The sequence below is a fragment of the Castor canadensis genome, chromosome 19, assembly GCF_047511655.1.
Source record: "Castor canadensis chromosome 19, mCasCan1.hap1v2, whole genome shotgun sequence".
Lineage (NCBI taxonomy): Eukaryota > Metazoa > Chordata > Mammalia > Rodentia > Castoridae > Castor > Castor canadensis.
In genome coordinates this window covers 26,583,097-26,600,556 of record NC_133404.1, presented here as the reverse complement: position 1 = coordinate 26,600,556, position 17,460 = coordinate 26,583,097, and the positions used below count along the sequence as shown (strand labels likewise).

Genomic DNA, 17,460 nt, shown 5'->3' with positions numbered 1-17,460 from the left:
GGGACTAGAAGGCTGTCTTCCCAGATCACTCTCCTGACTGTCTGGGGGACACTCAGGAAAAGCTCCTTGACCCAAGAAACAGATATCTCATCCATTTTCTGGGCAAATTTCTCCTTGATAAGAAATTAAATATTAATATTTTATAATATATAATAATATAATATAATATAATATAATAATATATTATAATATATAATATTTTATAATATATAATATAATATTTTTCTCAAAAACAAAAACTACTACCAATCCTTAACATATGTGATCTCTTTAAAATATATTCTGACAAGGCCTAGAGGTATAGGTCAGCAGTAGAGCACTTGCCTAGCATGCATGAACCTCTGGGTTACATCCCCAGCACTGCAAAATAAATAAATAAATAAATAAATAAATAAATAAATAAATAAATAAATCATGACAGTGATTTTCCCATTCTATGTAATTTTTCTAGCTCTTCCTTTAAAATTTTATAATTTTGAAACAAAAGTCTATACAATTTCTATGCAATATGATTACCACTGCCTCCTGGGCCCAGAAGAGGCAATGGCCATGCTTTCTGTAGACATCTGTGACAACATCACTGATGAGCCTTTGCTTGGCAGGGTCCTCACTGAGCTTGCTGACAATGAACAAACGCTGGCTGTGTCACAGTCATTGTTTCTGACCTGCTTTCTTTTCTTTTCTTTTTTTCTGTTCTGCCTATGACTCAAACGTAACAGGTCAAGTACTAGTGAAGCCACTGTGTGTCACAAAATGGTGAAAAGCCCCGGAGCGCACATCTGTCCTGTGCAGGGCAGGTTCTATGCTCTACACCAAGCAATCTTTATGGCCTTCCTTGCCCTAGAGATTCATGTTCACTCCAGCTAAGCCACACAAGCCACACAGCCAGACCAGGATCTTTCAAGTCAGATCTCATCTTTTCTGCAAAGCCCACCCAAACTTCCAAGGACATAGTTACTCTGATGATAAATACGAAAGTCAGAGGAGAGCAGTAAGCTGTAATCAGCCCATCATCTGGGGACATCTTCCACACATCCCCAGATGCAGTATTCTCCTGAGTCCTCAGACCATGCATGGGGGACCCTGTGGCTGAGAAAACAACTTGCCTGCTGCATCCTGCCTGGCTCCTTCCTCTGTCCCTTTGACTCCAGCCCAGGTGGCCACATGGTAGCACAGAATGCAAAAGAAAAGAAAATCAAGAATTCCAAACAGGTTTCAGAAGCCCCTGTTTCCTTGTGACATTTAGAAATGGCCTCATGCCAGTCTGACTCGAAGGTACATGCCAGTGTCTCCTGGGTCCTCCCAGAACTCCTGGTACCACAGCCAGTAAAATGGCCCCTAAAAAGTTGAGGGCTCCTTAGCTCATTTTGCTAAGTAAAAAAACATCAAATATGAAGCAAACACCTCCTATTATCCATAAAGACAAAGCCCTGATGCAAGGCAGGCAGACAGGTCCTGTGGAAAGAGGCCAGGTAAGGAACTCCCTGCCCTTCCAGGAACTGTGTTCACCCTTCTTCCTGCCACTCAGGTCCCTGCTCAATGACTCAGGGGCTATCCTGTGGCCTCAGTATGCTCAGTATGAGCTGGAGACATGGGCATCCTTGACAGCTCTCATGAAAACTAATGCCATGGCACACTGTCCCACAGCCGACAGAAAGCCTCCTTCAAATGTTTCTCCCCCTTCACAACCTGAGGAAGTGCCCTCTTCAGTGGTCAGTTCCTGAGACAGCCCAGAAATAGGCTGCTTTCTTGCCATCAAACACCTTCCTGTTCCCATTCTACTGCTTGTTTTAAAACAATAATGATAAAAAGTTGGATTCTTCATTGTGCCAGTTCTCCCCACCAGGCATCTTCACACATTCACATGACATAAACCTGCTTCCTTGTGGCTTGGCATGCACCTTGTCCCGTGTCCTGAAGCTCAAATGAAAGAGGTTACAAACTCCTTCCACTATTTCTGAGCCCTCATTTGGCCTCAGGTTACAAACGGGTGGGGTGAATACAGGCGCACATGGAAAACCATCTGGTAACCCTGCAGGGGTAGCCTGACCATCCCATGTACCCACTGTCCTATTCTGTCCTCTGTGAAGTGGCTGCATGTTGACCTGGACAGGATAATGCTCCCTCAGCTCCAGGAAGAGCTCAGTGATGGCTGCATTTTACAGATCCCAAGACCCTGGCCAGCAAACACAGACCACCCCATTGGCAGACCTAGGAGAGACCAGTCTGTGGAAACTGTGACACCCAGTGCTCTTCCTGCCAGGCCCCTGCTGGCACCTCTGGGGCATCCCATTCCCCCCTGGCCCTCCCACTGCTCCCTGCACCTGGCCCTGTGTACCAATGAGCACAAGCTCAGACTCTGAGCTTTCCCCTTGAAGGAGTCCAGAATGCCAAGCACCAATGGGCCACACACCTGGGGCCTAACCAGAGCAGATCTCAGGACTGCAGCTTGTCAACTGTGGAATCAAAGGTTCTTCTTGCTTCTACTTGCTACTCTCCCTGCCACTCTGCTGGACAGGCTCTCCTGCCCCCAACACACATAATTGCACTTCTTCTCTGTGCAGCTCCATCCTTCCAGCCTCTGCCCCTCTCCTACCCTCTGGGCCTCTGCTCTTATTTCTAGATGCCTATCCTTTTCCAGCTTTCCCAGTTTCAATCCCCAAGGAATGCTACTTTCAGAATAGGATCAACAAGACTCTTTCCCTGTGGGCTGTGCTCTTGCCACCCCCACCACCTTTTTTGTAAAGGCTTGTGAAGAAGGAAGGATACAGAACTAATTTTAAACATTTTGGACACATTGCCAGTGAAAATGTTTGAAAAGCCAGAATAAGCATGTGTTGCAAAGATCACAGGAAAGTGGTGAAGGGGACATGCTGGAAATCATAAAGAACAGGAAAAAGGGAGAACTCTGGCAATGGAACAGGAATGGGCAGGGACTGTGACTCATGATGACCCACTAAGCTGCACTGGAACAATTCAAGAGTTTAACCTGGAGAACGTCTACAGCAAAGCCACAGCACCTGCCCTCAGGGAGCCCTCAATCAATATTCTGTTCACCAACCACAGTACATTCTACTTAGCACAGGGCTACATGGCCACTGAAACCTCAGTTTGATCAGGATACTTAATAAACATGGAAAAGACTCAAGAAATCACATTCTTTGCACATATAAGTACTTCTCCAGTGAGTATTTTCCTAAACAGTACTTGCTACCTTTATGGGAAAAATTGTTTAGACAAAAGATTTTGGAATGATTAGGAGGATGATGACACAAAGCCAAGGGCAAGAATATTTAGCAATGGGTTAAATGTAGAGATAGAGGCAATAAAAAGATGAGAGTTGACTTGCTACTCCCTGCAGGACAGGACAGTGAAGGAGCATCCTTTGCCTGCCCCCAAGCTATAAAGAAGCATCATAGTGCCCAGCAGGACCTGCTATTAATGGATACCTTGTGGATGGTTGAATCTGTAAGCAAGCTGGTACAGTAGGTCAGAATAGGCAAAAAGTGTGCTCAGACTGCAGAGGACCTTTTACATACATATGTGACCCTTCAAACGTCCTTCCAGGAATAAATATTGACTATCAGTGCTATACAGTCCCCACCTCATTCCAACATGCACAACAGCGCCCAGTGTGGGACACTGCACACATTGACTGATGCTGAGGATATGATAGAAATAAATAAAGGAGTGAAGTGACACACACAGAAGAGCAAGATGTGACTCTCTTCTGCTAAAAACAACTGGTGATATCCCACCCTTTGTTGCCAGGAAAAGGAGGCTATTTTCTGAAGACCCCAGGTCAGAGTGACTTGATGAAACATACCCACTCCAGGGAAGCAATGAAATGACTTCATTTCATTGAGGGGTATTGACAGGTATAAAGTTTTGTGGGGACACTGAAAAGGTAAGGGATTGCAACATCGAAGTACCTTTATTTGGAAATCCAAAGAGCCCTTCAGATGTCTCAACCATGAAATAATCACCATCACCATGAGAGAGGTGCCATGTGGGTAAGATTCAAGATGTTAAGACCTGTAACCTGCCCTTCGGGAGCTCAGACCCTAAATGAAGAGTTCCCTGGAAAGCACACATTCTGTGACATGAGGCCATGGCTTACAGGTGTGACCTCACCACCTACAGGTGTTAAGTAGGGACAGACAGGGAAAGGCTTCCAAGAGGGAAACTGGAGAAGGTGGTGTCCTGGGAGAGGCAGGATTGGAGACCTGAGGGGAAAGCATGTTGGACACTCAGGAAGGGATAGCAGAAAAAGTGGGCAAAGGCAACCTGTACTGGGGCCTGACTGGGATGAGGGAGGTGTGCAGATCAGTCTGCCTGGGGGGCTGTCTAACCCTGGACTTCTAAAATATTCTATGCTTAAAAAAAAGTTTGCTATAATTGAGCTTAAACAAATTAAGAAAACTTAAGAAAATATCATCCACATAATAGGCTCTAGAATATTCCAGCCTTCAATGTATAGATTGCCTGCCTCCCTTCTCTGCCCTGACTTAGCAGTTATCTCCTGAGGATTCACATGCTGGTCTACATCTAGAGATATATTTCTTTCTTTCCTTCCTTCCTTCTTTCCTTCCTTCTTCCCTCCCTTCCTCTCTTTCTCTCTCTCTCTCTCTCTCTCTCTCTCTCTCTCTCTCTCTCTCTCTCTCTTGCTCTCGTGCTCTATCTCTTTCTCTTTTTGATAGTACTGGAGTTTAACCTTAGTCTATCACTTGAGCCATGCCCACAGTTTCCTACATTTGCATTTTTAGTCTTGTTGATATGATATAAAGAAGCAAACAGACTTCCAGAAAATGAAGCACACTCAGGTGAAGAGCTGGTGAGTCCTTTGACTCTGTCTAGACAGCAGAACTCCCCAATGGGACAACACTGCTCCAACCATGGCCAAGTCAGAACACCGTCCATTTAGAACTTTCAGGCCTTGGCATACAAATGTATTAGTCTTTCCCCCATCATTCCTTGCTCGACTTCCCAAGCCATTCCCAACTTTAGAGCACCCCAATATAACAGGCCTGTAAGATCTCTGGTATGTAGCTGGATCTGTCCTAGTGTCCATTCCCACCACATCCCTGAGCAGTACAAAGCACTTCTGCAGTCCTCACTGGTGGAGAAAACAAAGGCATAATCAGACAAGGCTTCCAGCTCAGAAAGCCACTTGGTATCCAAAACCACCAACTCAAGGAGTTATCATGCACTGTGGCCCACAGTACCCTTGGGGGCCTGAAAAAATCAAATATATCCTCATTGGCCAGATATGCCCAGACTGAGGGAAAGTGGAAGATGAGTCTGTGATTACGTGGGAAAGCACAAGAAGCAGCAACTCCTCAAGAGCAGAGGCCAACAAACAAGGCAAACTGTAGAACTAGGCAAAAACCCCTACATGCTAACCACCATCAAGAAGGTCAGGTGATCAATGATTCCTTAGAGACTTGCATGATCAATTCAAACATTTTTTTTTAAGGTGATCAAAACCTAAGAAAATAGTGTAAGTCTAGTAAAAAGACCAAGCAAATGGGAAATAGAGAGAATCTAGGGATCAAATAATATAATTACTGAAACCAAAGATCAAGTGGCTGGTTTTACAGTGGATTTGACATGGATTAGGTAAGAGCAGCACAGAGAAGTGGAAGGAAGCACTGAAGGAATTATCAAGAATGTCTACAGTGAGCTAGAGAAAGGAATGAAGAGAGAAAATGGCCAAAAGCAGGAGGATGGATTTAAAAGGGCCAACTAATAAGTACTTGCAGAAGGGAAGGAAAAAAAGAGTAGTGACAGGCAATCTTTTAAATTTTAATGGCCAATAGATCCTGGAATTAATGCCAGGTATCAGCACTGTACTAGAGGAAACCCAGAGAAGCCAACAGACGGATGGCTAATTCTCTTATCTTCCGAGGTATCCAAAGAAGATCAGACAGGCTCCATTTTCCAAGTTTCCAAACATTCTCGTTGTACAGCTATAGGACAGTCTTTCTCAAATACCTGGTATGTCCTTCTCTTGCTCTGCATTTCCAACAGCACTGTGATGGAGTTGATCATCTGAACTGATTCCTGGGTTTTGCTGACTTCCAGCCTACAGAGACGCTGGGGCTCAGCCCTTGTGGCTTCTTTGAAATCAGTCTACTGATTCCTCATCCCCATGAGGCAGGAAGAGAAGGGAGAAAAATATTTAGACTTTAACTTATTGGTTTTTTAAAGCATGGTAGATTTCCTCAGCAATTGAAGATAAGAAGTCTCCCACTGTTCTACAGAACTTGGCTGGCAGGTGTCCCAGGGGCAACAGGTTGAAGGAGCTGCACACAGGGAAGCCCACAGTGGGCTTGGCTAGGGCAAAATTTCCACCAACTCTCATTCTTTGAGATCTCGGATTTCCCATGGCCTTTGAAAGATGGATTTACGATGGCCTTTAAGTATTCACAACAAACAAATCTTAAGTTATTGCAAGTAAACTGTTCAAAAATATAGTTTGGGTCCATAAACTTGCAAATGCAAAGCTCTTATAGGAGAATACATGGCTGGTAATGGTGGCACACACCAGTAACAACAAGGCAAAGAGGATGAGGCAGGAAGATCACAAGTTTGAGACAAGCCAGGACTACACTTTTAAGGGTGGGAGTGTGTGGCTCAAGTGATAGAAACCCTGCATGGCAAGCTGAGGCCCTGAGTTCAAATCCAAGTACTGCCAAGAGAAAGAGAAAACACAAAGTCCATAAGCTTTAACTCAGTACAAAAAGGTACCTATACACTTCCATAGTATAAAGGACTAAACAGATGTTTATGAAGACAGATTATTCTATATGAGGTAACTGACAAACTATCAACTTTGGCTGCCTCATTTGTCAAGTGATAATGTCCACTGGTAACTGCCTCATAGGGAGGCTGTGAAACTTAACCTAGAAAATATAGGTAAAGTACTTGGCAATCAGTGATAGCCACTCTTACTGCTTAGAAATTACAGAAAATAATTTAATGGATATTAAAATATTATTTAATTAAATGATCAAAGCAGTAAATGACTTTCAAGATTTTACTGATTAAATCCAAAGGCCACATAGGTTTCCAAGGCACAATCATTTCAAGACCACCAGAACCAGATAGGGTGGCGGATCAGGCTTTGGAGGCAGAGGAGGAGGGGGACAGACGACCACTGTTGTACCTGCCTTCCTCCCTTCCCTCCAGGCTGCTGTGCATGGAGGGACCAGGGTGGTTCTTGGGGCTGCCAAATCTCTAATACAATAGCCTGTCTAATCTAACAGTAGGGCTTTTGTGAAGAAGCATTCTGGAGTAAAACAACAACTCTACTTGGAAAAGGAACCCTGAAATTACTAAACAATACCCAGCCCCCATGCAAAATGATGACCTGTTTGTGTTTCTCAAAGCACAAGGCTTTGGGGACAAGGCGTCCCCAAAGGTTATTACCAAAATCCCTCAACATCCGCACAATCTTCCACCAGACAGCAGCTTCCCAGCTTCTAGTAAACAATTCACTCCTCCACACTTTCTTTGAAATCCCCAAAAAAAAACAATGAAAAAGGAAAGGGAAAGAGAGAACTAGAAGGAGAAATATATTCCACCCCCAATGAATCAAGGAGACAGACACAACCACAAACCACAAACCACTGAGCAAGGATATTAGAACTAGTGCAATAAGGAAGGGACTCAAAAGCCTGAACCCACCTCCAGACTGCTGGAGCCAAGACATGAGCCCCGCTGGGAGAAGCAGCCTGGCCCTGATATTGCTGGTCATGACCGGGATGTGGGAACAGAGCCTCTGAGTCTGTGGACTGGACCTTGCTCAGAGAGAAAGGAAGGCAGCAAATATAAGTCAGAAACGCAAGGGCCTGGTGTGAGCAACGCCCAACTTAAACACTGGAGTCTGGGAACACAGTCTGCCCTAGGCAAAGGAAATTCATTTGAAGAAAGCATATTTCAGACCACAAAGTCGAATCAAGTCTGCACCCTGCCTTAGCCCCACCCCACCACAGTGTGGTGAGGAACAGGGGAAAGGGTGTGGGGAAGGAAAAGCAAATGCAGATGCCCGAGAAAATACTCATAAGGAAACAGTGAAGAGTCTTCACAACAGAATACTCCCCATTCTATTAGCTTCCTATCACCGCCGTGATGAATTACCACAAACTGGTGGCTTACAACAAAGCAAACTTACTATCCTGGAGTTCTTGAGGTCAGAGTTCTGCAATAGGTCTCCCACGTCTAAGGTATTGGGAGGGCAGTGTGGGTTCTGGAGGCTCCAAGGAAGGACCTGCTCCTTGTATTTTGGTTTCTAGAGGCAGTGCTCATCCCTTGGCTTGTGGACCTGCCCAGGAATCAATCACTCCAACTTCTACACCCACTGTCACATCTCCTTCTCTGACTGTGACTCTCCTGCCTCTCTTGTGTTTACCTGCAATCCACTTGGCTACTCCAGGATCATCTCTCCATCTCAAGAACCTAAACTCAGTCACATCTGCAAACCCTTTGCCACAGAAGGTGGCATGTTAACAGGTGCTGGTGATAAGGGTATGGACATCTTTGGGGGTCCTTATTCTGCTGTCCACAGAGAGAACTTTTCTTCTAACTTTTACAGTTTCTAGAGGCAATCATGTGCTTTAGATTATGGCCCTCTGCTTTCAACAATGTCAAGTTGAGTCCTCATATGGCATCTCTTGGTTCTCACTCTTCTGTCTCCCTCCTTCCACTTTTATGAAAGACCCTGCTGAATGAAAATAGATAGTACAGGATAACATCCCTATTTTAAAGACAGCTGAATAACGACCTTGATTCCATATTCAACAATTTTTTTTTTCATTTCCAATGCTCCTCTGTATGTAAGGAAACACATTCATAGGTTCTGGGGATTAAGAATATTGACATCTTTGAGGGGCTACTCCCTGTCGCCTATGTTCTCCTAAAAAGGACCAAAAAATCAAAGAAGAAATTATAAACCAACAGAAATCTCAACCAGCAAAACCCCTTGTTCCTTCCTATTATTGCTTATACTCTCTCTACAACAAAATTAGAGATAAGGGCAAAATAGTTTCTGCTGGGTATTGAGGGGGGGAGCGGGAGGGGGGGAGTGGGTGGTAAGGGAGGGGGTGGGGGCAGGGGGGAGAAATGACCCAAGCCTTGTATGCACATATGACTAATAAAAGAAAAATGAAAAAAAAAAAAAAAAAAAAAAAGAGAAGCAGAACATGAAGAAATGAAAATAAATAGCATGAGGTTAAAACCACATTAGAAGCAATTAAATAACAGAATAAAGACAATAAGCCAAAGAGATAATCAAATGAAATGAAAAAGAATATGAAATAGCAAGTTTATCAAAGAGATGACAGATATAAGACAAAGGAAACAATTTACATATAATTAACACTCTTTAACTGTTAACAGAAAAAAGGCCAATAACATAATAGAAACAAACATCTGAAACAAAGTGACTTTGTCAATTAGAAGGTATACTATGCTGAGTTTAAAAGAAAATGATACAGAAAGATCAGCCCCTGGAAACATCCTTGTGAAATTATGGAAACTGAAAGAATCGTGTAAACATCTAAATAGAAAAACACATTGACTTTTAACTTGTACACAAAAGCATTCAATGCTAAAGGACAGTAGAAATATTTCTATCTGTTTTTAAAGTAAATAGTGTGACTCCAGAACTCTATAATCAGGCAACTCTGCAAGAAATGTGCAAGTAGGTGCCATGGGCAATTTGAGAACAGAGAACAAGGGAAACAGAGCAGGGGATTAAAAACAAACTCTGCAATGGACTCCAGACAACTGAAAAATAAATTTGGGAAAACCCTCAAGTATCTATCTTCCTGAACTACTGATAAAAATCACAATCTGAGAATGAATTTTAAAAACAGCACTGAGAACAAGTGAGGAACATGAGGTTACCTAAGAGACAAGGCAAGTTATGTTCCTTGGATATGTAAGAAATTATAAGTAGCAAATAGGAGAAATGGATGAGTCCAAAGGGGGTATTGGCTTGCAAATTAGTCCTTTTTCAAAGCCTACTGAGTCAATACAAACTGTAAACACAAAGGAGTTACGAAAACAAACACGGGGTTGTCAAGAAAACCAACCAAACAGGTTGGTATTACATAGCTTTTCCCCTAACTTTAAGAAATAAATGGAAACTAGGCCTATTCCTCAAATCCACCTCCTTTTTATGGAGGAAAGAAACCCCCTTCCCCACTTATAGAAGCAAAATACCAAGAGCCAGGAGGAATGAGGAAGGAGGGGCCAAGCTCTAGAGATGTTCCTAGAGTATGAAATTCAAACCATGAGCCAATAAAAAAAAAAAAAAAACAATTAGCAAGGCCCACGAAAAAGAAACAACCAATCAGTGAAGTCCCAAGTGATGCCTATAAAAGCCTGGCCTGACACCTTATCAGAGCAGCAGTGGCACTATGTGACTTTGCCTAGCTTCCTGCCATTTTCTTTCCTTTTAAATGGCCTCCTAATAAATGTTTGCTTTCTCCCTTTCTTCTCACCTTGATAAACTCTTTTTCCAATGCTCAGCCATGAAATCCATGACACTCTTCTTCCTTAGCAGCTAGACAACCCAGATGACTGCGCCCTGGGTGGTGAGGACATGGAGGAAGCACACTTCCCAAACAGCAGTGGGGTCTTCTACTGAGCTACCACCTGGTGGTACCTACCAAAGCCAGAAAAAGGTTATTTTAGGAAACTTTATCTTCCAAAAACTACGACATTCTACTTAAATTCCTCCAATCTCCACTACTAAATAAAAATAAAATTCAACCAAATATTTTATTTAAAATAGCACATACAATAGACTAAAATATAATTTCAAATATGACCATGTTCCTATATTTTTGAACATGAAAAAAAGATATATACTTGGGTATCCATAGGATGATTCTAGAATGCTGTGCAAGGAGCAACTAAGAGTGATGCCTCTTGAGAAAGAAATGGGAATCTGTGATCAGAAAATGGCTCATTTTACTACATACCCACTTTCTTTGAAGTTATTCTTTCAATCTGTGTAACTCTTAGCTTTTTCATAAAAAAAAGAGAATGGATAAGCAGAGAAAGAAAGAACAAAACTGAGAATGGCTCTGTTTTATAGCCCTCACGTAACATCTAGACTCCAGCCTTTCATCCTACACAGAAGGATGGTGAAGTTGGGAGAGGGTAATGGAGCTGTATTAGTTTTATCTTTGTAGATGTCAGTATTTCTTAAGGAATATGTTTCCCAAAAAGTTTCCCTAAAACAGATGGCTATATTCAAAACACCAATAGTAAAATGGAAGTCACTCAGGAGTACCTTCTCAAAACTATGCACATATACACACACACCTGTAAACATTAAAGTCAGTGATGTACATTGAACAAAGGTTTGAGTGACTCTTTGGTGTGCTTGCTTAAAAGCAAAGAGCACAAGTAACTTATGACATCTGTCCAAAGGGTCCAGATTATCTTTCCTGGCACTGAGCTCTTGTCTGTCTTGGAGCATCATAGGAGCCAATGGAGAGGGAGCTTGTCAGACTTCCACTCTGCAGCTCCAGCCTCTCAGGGGCCTGTGCCTGGTTATCACTGAGCCCCTCCTTTCCCTAGTGACCTCTAATGGTTTCCAGCAGGCAGCTGCCAACCACCTTCTTTTCATCCTTACAACAGTACTGTCAGGTTCTTCATCCTATATTCGACAACAAGAAATGGAGGTTTAGAGCAGTAAGATTCCTCCCCAGAGGTACCCAGAGATGGGGCAAATCTTAGATCCAGGTCCCATCCATACAGAAGAGGAATTAATGCCTAGGGTGGTTTGTGCTCTGGCCCATGGGAAGAAAGACTCAGAACACTGTCAACCACAGCCAAAAGGTACCAATCTGGACCTGCTGTCACCTGTGAGGCATATGACACATGTGGGGACACTGAGGCTAGGAGATGCATTGGCTTTTCCAAGGACTCATAGCAGAAGGCAGCACAAATGAAAAGTGAAACAGGACAAGGTGTCTCAACCAGTTCTGGCCCCATGGCCTTCTCTTGGGAACTTGCAGGCCTAAGCTCTCCCTACTGGACACTGGAGAGAGTATGGAGGGTCTAAAAGAAGCCAAAGACCCCATGGCAGTGGATGGAGGAGACAAGTGAAGTCAATAGGTAATAGCTCACACAGTTATTGAGATTGTACCACACACACACACACACACACACACACACACATACACTAGGGAAACAGGAGAACAAGAATGAGAGTGTGATGGGTTCCTTTAGGTGCCAACTTGACTGGGTTGAGAGATACCTACAAACTGGGTAAAGCATTCTTTCTCAGTGTAAGGGTATTTCTGGAGAAGACTGATATGTGAATCTGACTGGACCTAGTGGGAAAGATTCACCTTCAATGTGGGCAGGCATTATCCAATCAGCTGGAGACTTGGACAGAACAAAAACAAAGAATAGGCAAATGTGTGTGTCCTTCTTCCCTGGAACTAAAGATATACTCTAATTCTCTTCCCCTAGAGCACATATGGGAGGTATGGAGATAGGTAGAAAATTCAAAACATGAGTGTTTGATGTCCCCACTCCAGAGGAACTAATACAGAAACCCTAAAATGCAGAGGTTATCATAAGCAGGGAATCAGGAACCAATGTAAAGATCATTGAGTTAGAGTTGTATCAACAGTGCTCATAACACATAGGTACATGGAAGCAATAGTTGAATCTCTCTGTATAGCTATCCTGTACTCAACTAGCAAAAATGCTTTGTCTTCCTTATTATGCTTATGTCTTTTCTTCAACAAAATTAGTGATAATGAACTGAGGAGGGCAGGGGGGAAGGGTGAGGGAGGGGGATAGGGTGGAGAACTGACCCAAACTGTGTATGCACATGTGAATAAATGAAAAAAAAAAGAAAATTATACAGTCTCCTGGGTGCAAGAAAGCAGAGCTGTTTCACTTGATATGAAAAGTGAGAATATTGCTATTGTTATTCTTTTGGTTATAGTTTGATTTTAGACTTGAAAAAGTTAACGCTGTGCTTCTAAGTACATGTCCATTAGAATATTTAGCCATCAGGCTATGAAGTAAAAGTCAGTACATTTTGAAAAACAGAAATTTAAAATCATACTTTGAAAAAAGGTCAGTCTCCTACATTGCTTATAAAATATAAACTGACAAACATTCTAGAGAACTTTCTAGCTATATGGATCACATATTATAATGTATTTCCTTTCTCTGTGCATCTCTACCTCAAGAAATTTATTTTTTATAAAATAAAATGTGCATGTTTACCTTCCAAAAATAATAATAATAATAATTCTCTTCCCCTTAAATAGCAACAAGCTCTCTGGCCTTTGGACTCCAGAACTTACAAGCAATCTCCCTCCCCTGGGTTCTGTGACCTTGAGGCTTAGACTGAGATTTATACCAGCATCTTCCTCAGCTTTGAGGCCTCTGTACTTGTACTGAGCCAAGCTACCTATATCCAAAGGTCTCCAGCTTGCAGATGGCTTATCATGGGACTTCTCAGCCTCTATAAGCTCAGGAGCCTGTTCTCCTAACAAATTCCCACTCACCTTATCCATTTACCCATCTGACCATGCATCATCCATCCATCCAACCATTCATCCATCCATCCATTCATCCATCCATCCATCTACCCACCCACCCTATAGGTTCTGACTCTGGAGAACCCTAAACAAAAGAGACAGCAAACATAATGAGAACAAAAGATGGGTTGCCCATCTTGATTCAAAACACCCACCCCACTACATACTACCAAATTCACTACCCTCTCAGCCAAACACTGAGTTAGTCTCAGGACAAAGACATTTTTTACTCAAACAAATATTTGTTTCTGTCCTCCTCAGATACTATTAAAGTATCAGTGAGGCAGTGGGCTGAGTCCTCTGGCAGTCACCAAGTGAGGTGCAGTCACCCAAAGACCAAGCTTCCCAGGTATGCAGGTTAGTCTCACAGTTGCAGACAATCGCAGATGCTATTCTGAGTCTCTTTGCTGGTAGAATGGGAATAACTTTCCTCCTTATTCCACAGAGTTATTGTAAAGATCAAATAAGATAATATACACTAAACAATTTTGCAAACTATAAAGCACCATAGAGCTGTAAAGACATGATGATATATTTTATGCAAGTTAGTAAAGCTGGCAAATAGTTTAGTTCCCTTTTTCATAGCCATACATCTAGCCAGAGGTTTTTTCAGTTTTAAAAATGGCATCCTATTTTATTCTTTGGTTGTTGTTTTCATTATTATTCTTACTTTACAAATAAAAATTATATATATATATGTATATATAATATATATAGTGTGCAACATGTTTTAAAGTATATAAGCATTGTGGAATCACCAAATTAAGCCAATTAATAGCTCCATTATCTCATACACTTATTTCTGTAGTGATAACACTTAACATCTACTCTTTTAGCATTTTTTCAATCATATAACACATTGTTATTAACTGTAGTCATGTGTTGTACACTGAATCTCTCGAATATAAATATTTGCATGCCAGCTATACATTCAGTCAAATCATATAAAATCATCATTTGGTCAAACAGTGAAAACTTTACTGGTTCATCCTACAGATGCCTTCCAATTTCCTGCCTTATGGAGATCAACTTCCTGTCTTTTCTATCTGTGATGATAATGTGCTGGAAGTCAAGAGGGTTTCCTGATCTGTCCAGCATCTCCTTGATACTTCCCTTTTCCTTTTGAAAGTTGTAAGAAACTCCTTCAGGTCAGTGGTTTTCAACCTCAGAAGCAACTGGGAACTCTGATTTGTTCTGCTGAGGCCCACTCTGTGACTAAGTGGCTGGCTTCAGAACCTCAGGGTGGGCCCCAGACATCAAGATTTTTAAAGCATGTACACGCTTTCCATGAGAAACCCATTCCAGGGAGAACCTCTGGCCAAGGCCCTTCAGACAGACAGGACAGCCCCAGACTTTGCTGTGAGTTTGTACCCAGCAGGGAGCTGGGCTGGCAGAGGGAGGCCCATCTTCCCTTCTGCAGAATCAGAAAGGATGAAATTCCCTAATCTGAAAATACAGTTTCAAAAATACAGGTTGAAAATCCCTCTAAACTATTGAGCATGGACATGATACCAATTCCACATTCAACCTCATGTGAAGGACCACAGTCAAGATACAGGTGCACCAAAAATATTGTATGAAATTACCTTCAGGCTACATGTGTAAGCTGTACGTGAAAAACACACACGAATTTTGTGTTTAGACTTGGGCTTCACCCTCCAAGATATCTCATTATGCATATCTAAATATTCCAAAATCTGAAAAAAAATCCAAAATCCAAAACACTTCTGGTCCCAAGCATTTCAGATGAGGGATATACAACGTGTATAAGATGTTAATGTAACCAACTGTTTTACTCAATCACATGTCTATTCTTCCATTATGAAGTTTTTATTCCCTGAAGAGGATTGTTTTATTTTATTTTATTATTTTTTTTGTCTTTTCTTTTTTGGTGCTGGAATCGAACCCAGGGCCTCGTGCATGCTAGGCAAGTGCTGTACCACTTGCTACATTCCAGCCCCAAGAGGATTGTTTCAAATGTGACTCATACATGTGACCTTTACAGTCTCTTTCCTGACATTAATATTTTGAAGGAAGTACAATTAATGTATCTTATTTGATAAAAAATCTATTGTGAAATAATTTGTCTTATCAAATAGCTATAGCTAATGTCCTCTATACCTATAATGTTTGTGATATATGGAAGATAAAATATGAAACCACAGCTTTTCTTAGACGTATACACTGCTGTATAACAGCAAGTCCCATTCTAGATAATCAGTATAAAGAATCTGGAGTCTTTTTGTTTGTTTCTGTGTGTTTCTGATTTGCAACCCAAAAACAAATTTTTGCATGCTACTGAACTGGGAGCTAAAGTTCTAAATGTTTCAGATTTTATATAAGCAACATTCTCAATTACAATGCTTCTGAACTCATGGGAGCTAGGCAATTCTAGAAAGAATAATTAAATTTCTAATTTTAATTCCCATGGGGCTATTAAATGCATTTAACAAACATGAATTGAGAGCCTGCTCTGAACAAGGTGCCTCAGAGATGTAATAAGGGCTAATGCACCAGCTTTTCCTCATGGGCCTAATAGAGTCCACACAACTCATTACTAATTATAAATACTTGTTCAAACATTCAGCATTCTCCTCCACCCTCAATTTAGAGATGAATATTGTTAAGAGACACCTAATGTTTCCTACTTGCTCTCTCACAGAAATGAGTATGGCTTTCTTTCCTTTTGATTAGTCAGCACTTTTGGAGAACTGGGAAATTATTTTTGTCCCAGATCATGGAGTTGAATGGGACATCAGAAGGCTGGCAGCTACATTTCTCCATTTTTACCTGTGTAATTAAGACCTATACACACAGTGGGGTCTGCAACTAAAAAGAAGTCTCCAGGTGGTGAGCTCTGACTCTCCCCCACATACAACCCTGGCAGGGCCAGGCTCTCCTGTCACCCCTCCATGGGCATGGAAGGAGTCTGATATAAATGTAATGACACACCAATCTTGCTTTAGTAAGTCCTGCATGTCAAGCTATGTGATGACATGCTGTATCCATTCCTTCCTGGGCACCTGAAGCCTCTGGCCTCCTCTCTGTAAATGCATTTCTGAACAAACCACCTACCAGACTGTAAATGGGATGAGTCAACTTTAGTAAATGAAATCTTTGGAAAACCCTATTGACCTCAACTGGTGGAGGTAGACAACCCTGGAGAGGTGCCTGGACCGAAAGAATATGCCTTGTTTGCTACCCCAGAGTCAGACAGGCACTCACAACCAAGTAGCCCTAAGAGTTAAGAACACAAATAGCACCTTAGACAAGACAGACTTTACCAATGGGCTAATTGGGAAATATGGGCAGGAACTGCAGGCTCCCCCAGCAATTCCAGGCCATGTGTTCCCTAGAGACCCACTTTCAATCTGCCTAGCCCCTTAACTGCAGACCCACAGCCACAAAGCTTTCATTCAGCCTAACAAGCAGCAGCACTTGCAAATGATCCATGACCTTTTTTGTGGGTCCATATGGTCCCAGAGATAGCACAGATACCTCTGTGCCCTTCACTACAGTCAGATCAGTGACAAGGGATGACATGTGACTCCATAGCCCCAAACTGGCTCCAGTAACAGAAGTAGGCCCTGAAAGGAAATATGCTCATAGTGAAGCAGTAGGGTAGACCCTGGCCTGGTTATACACCAGCTCCAGGGAAAATGGCAATACCATCTTGCCTGCATCTCCTCCCAGGACTCCACCTTCGGAATGTTATTCTCTTCCCTTTCAATCACCTCCTAGATTTTGCATCAAAGCATAGGAAAGTATACTTAGTAATGATCCCAACCAATGAGCCCTTGGGGCCTGCTATTCATGTGCCCAGCACCATCCTACATGTAGGAGACATAGCCCACTTCTCACTGAATTTGCCCTCTAA

General features: G+C 42.2%; 1 protein-coding gene across 3 annotated transcripts in view; it reads right to left on the bottom strand.

Moving 5' to 3' along the window:
- Otud7a (OTU deubiquitinase 7A) overlaps positions 1–17,460 on the bottom strand; it is a 339,117-nt gene that overhangs the window by 315,487 nt on the left and 6,170 nt on the right. The window contains exon 2 of one of the 3 annotated variants that reach the window (XM_074061817.1): positions 10,509–10,672. The exons of the other annotated variants lie outside the window; for them this stretch is intronic. The gene's annotated coding sequence lies outside the window, so the exon portion shown is untranslated. The remainder of the gene's footprint in view (positions 1–10,508; positions 10,673–17,460) is intronic. 3 annotated transcript variants of the gene reach the window in all.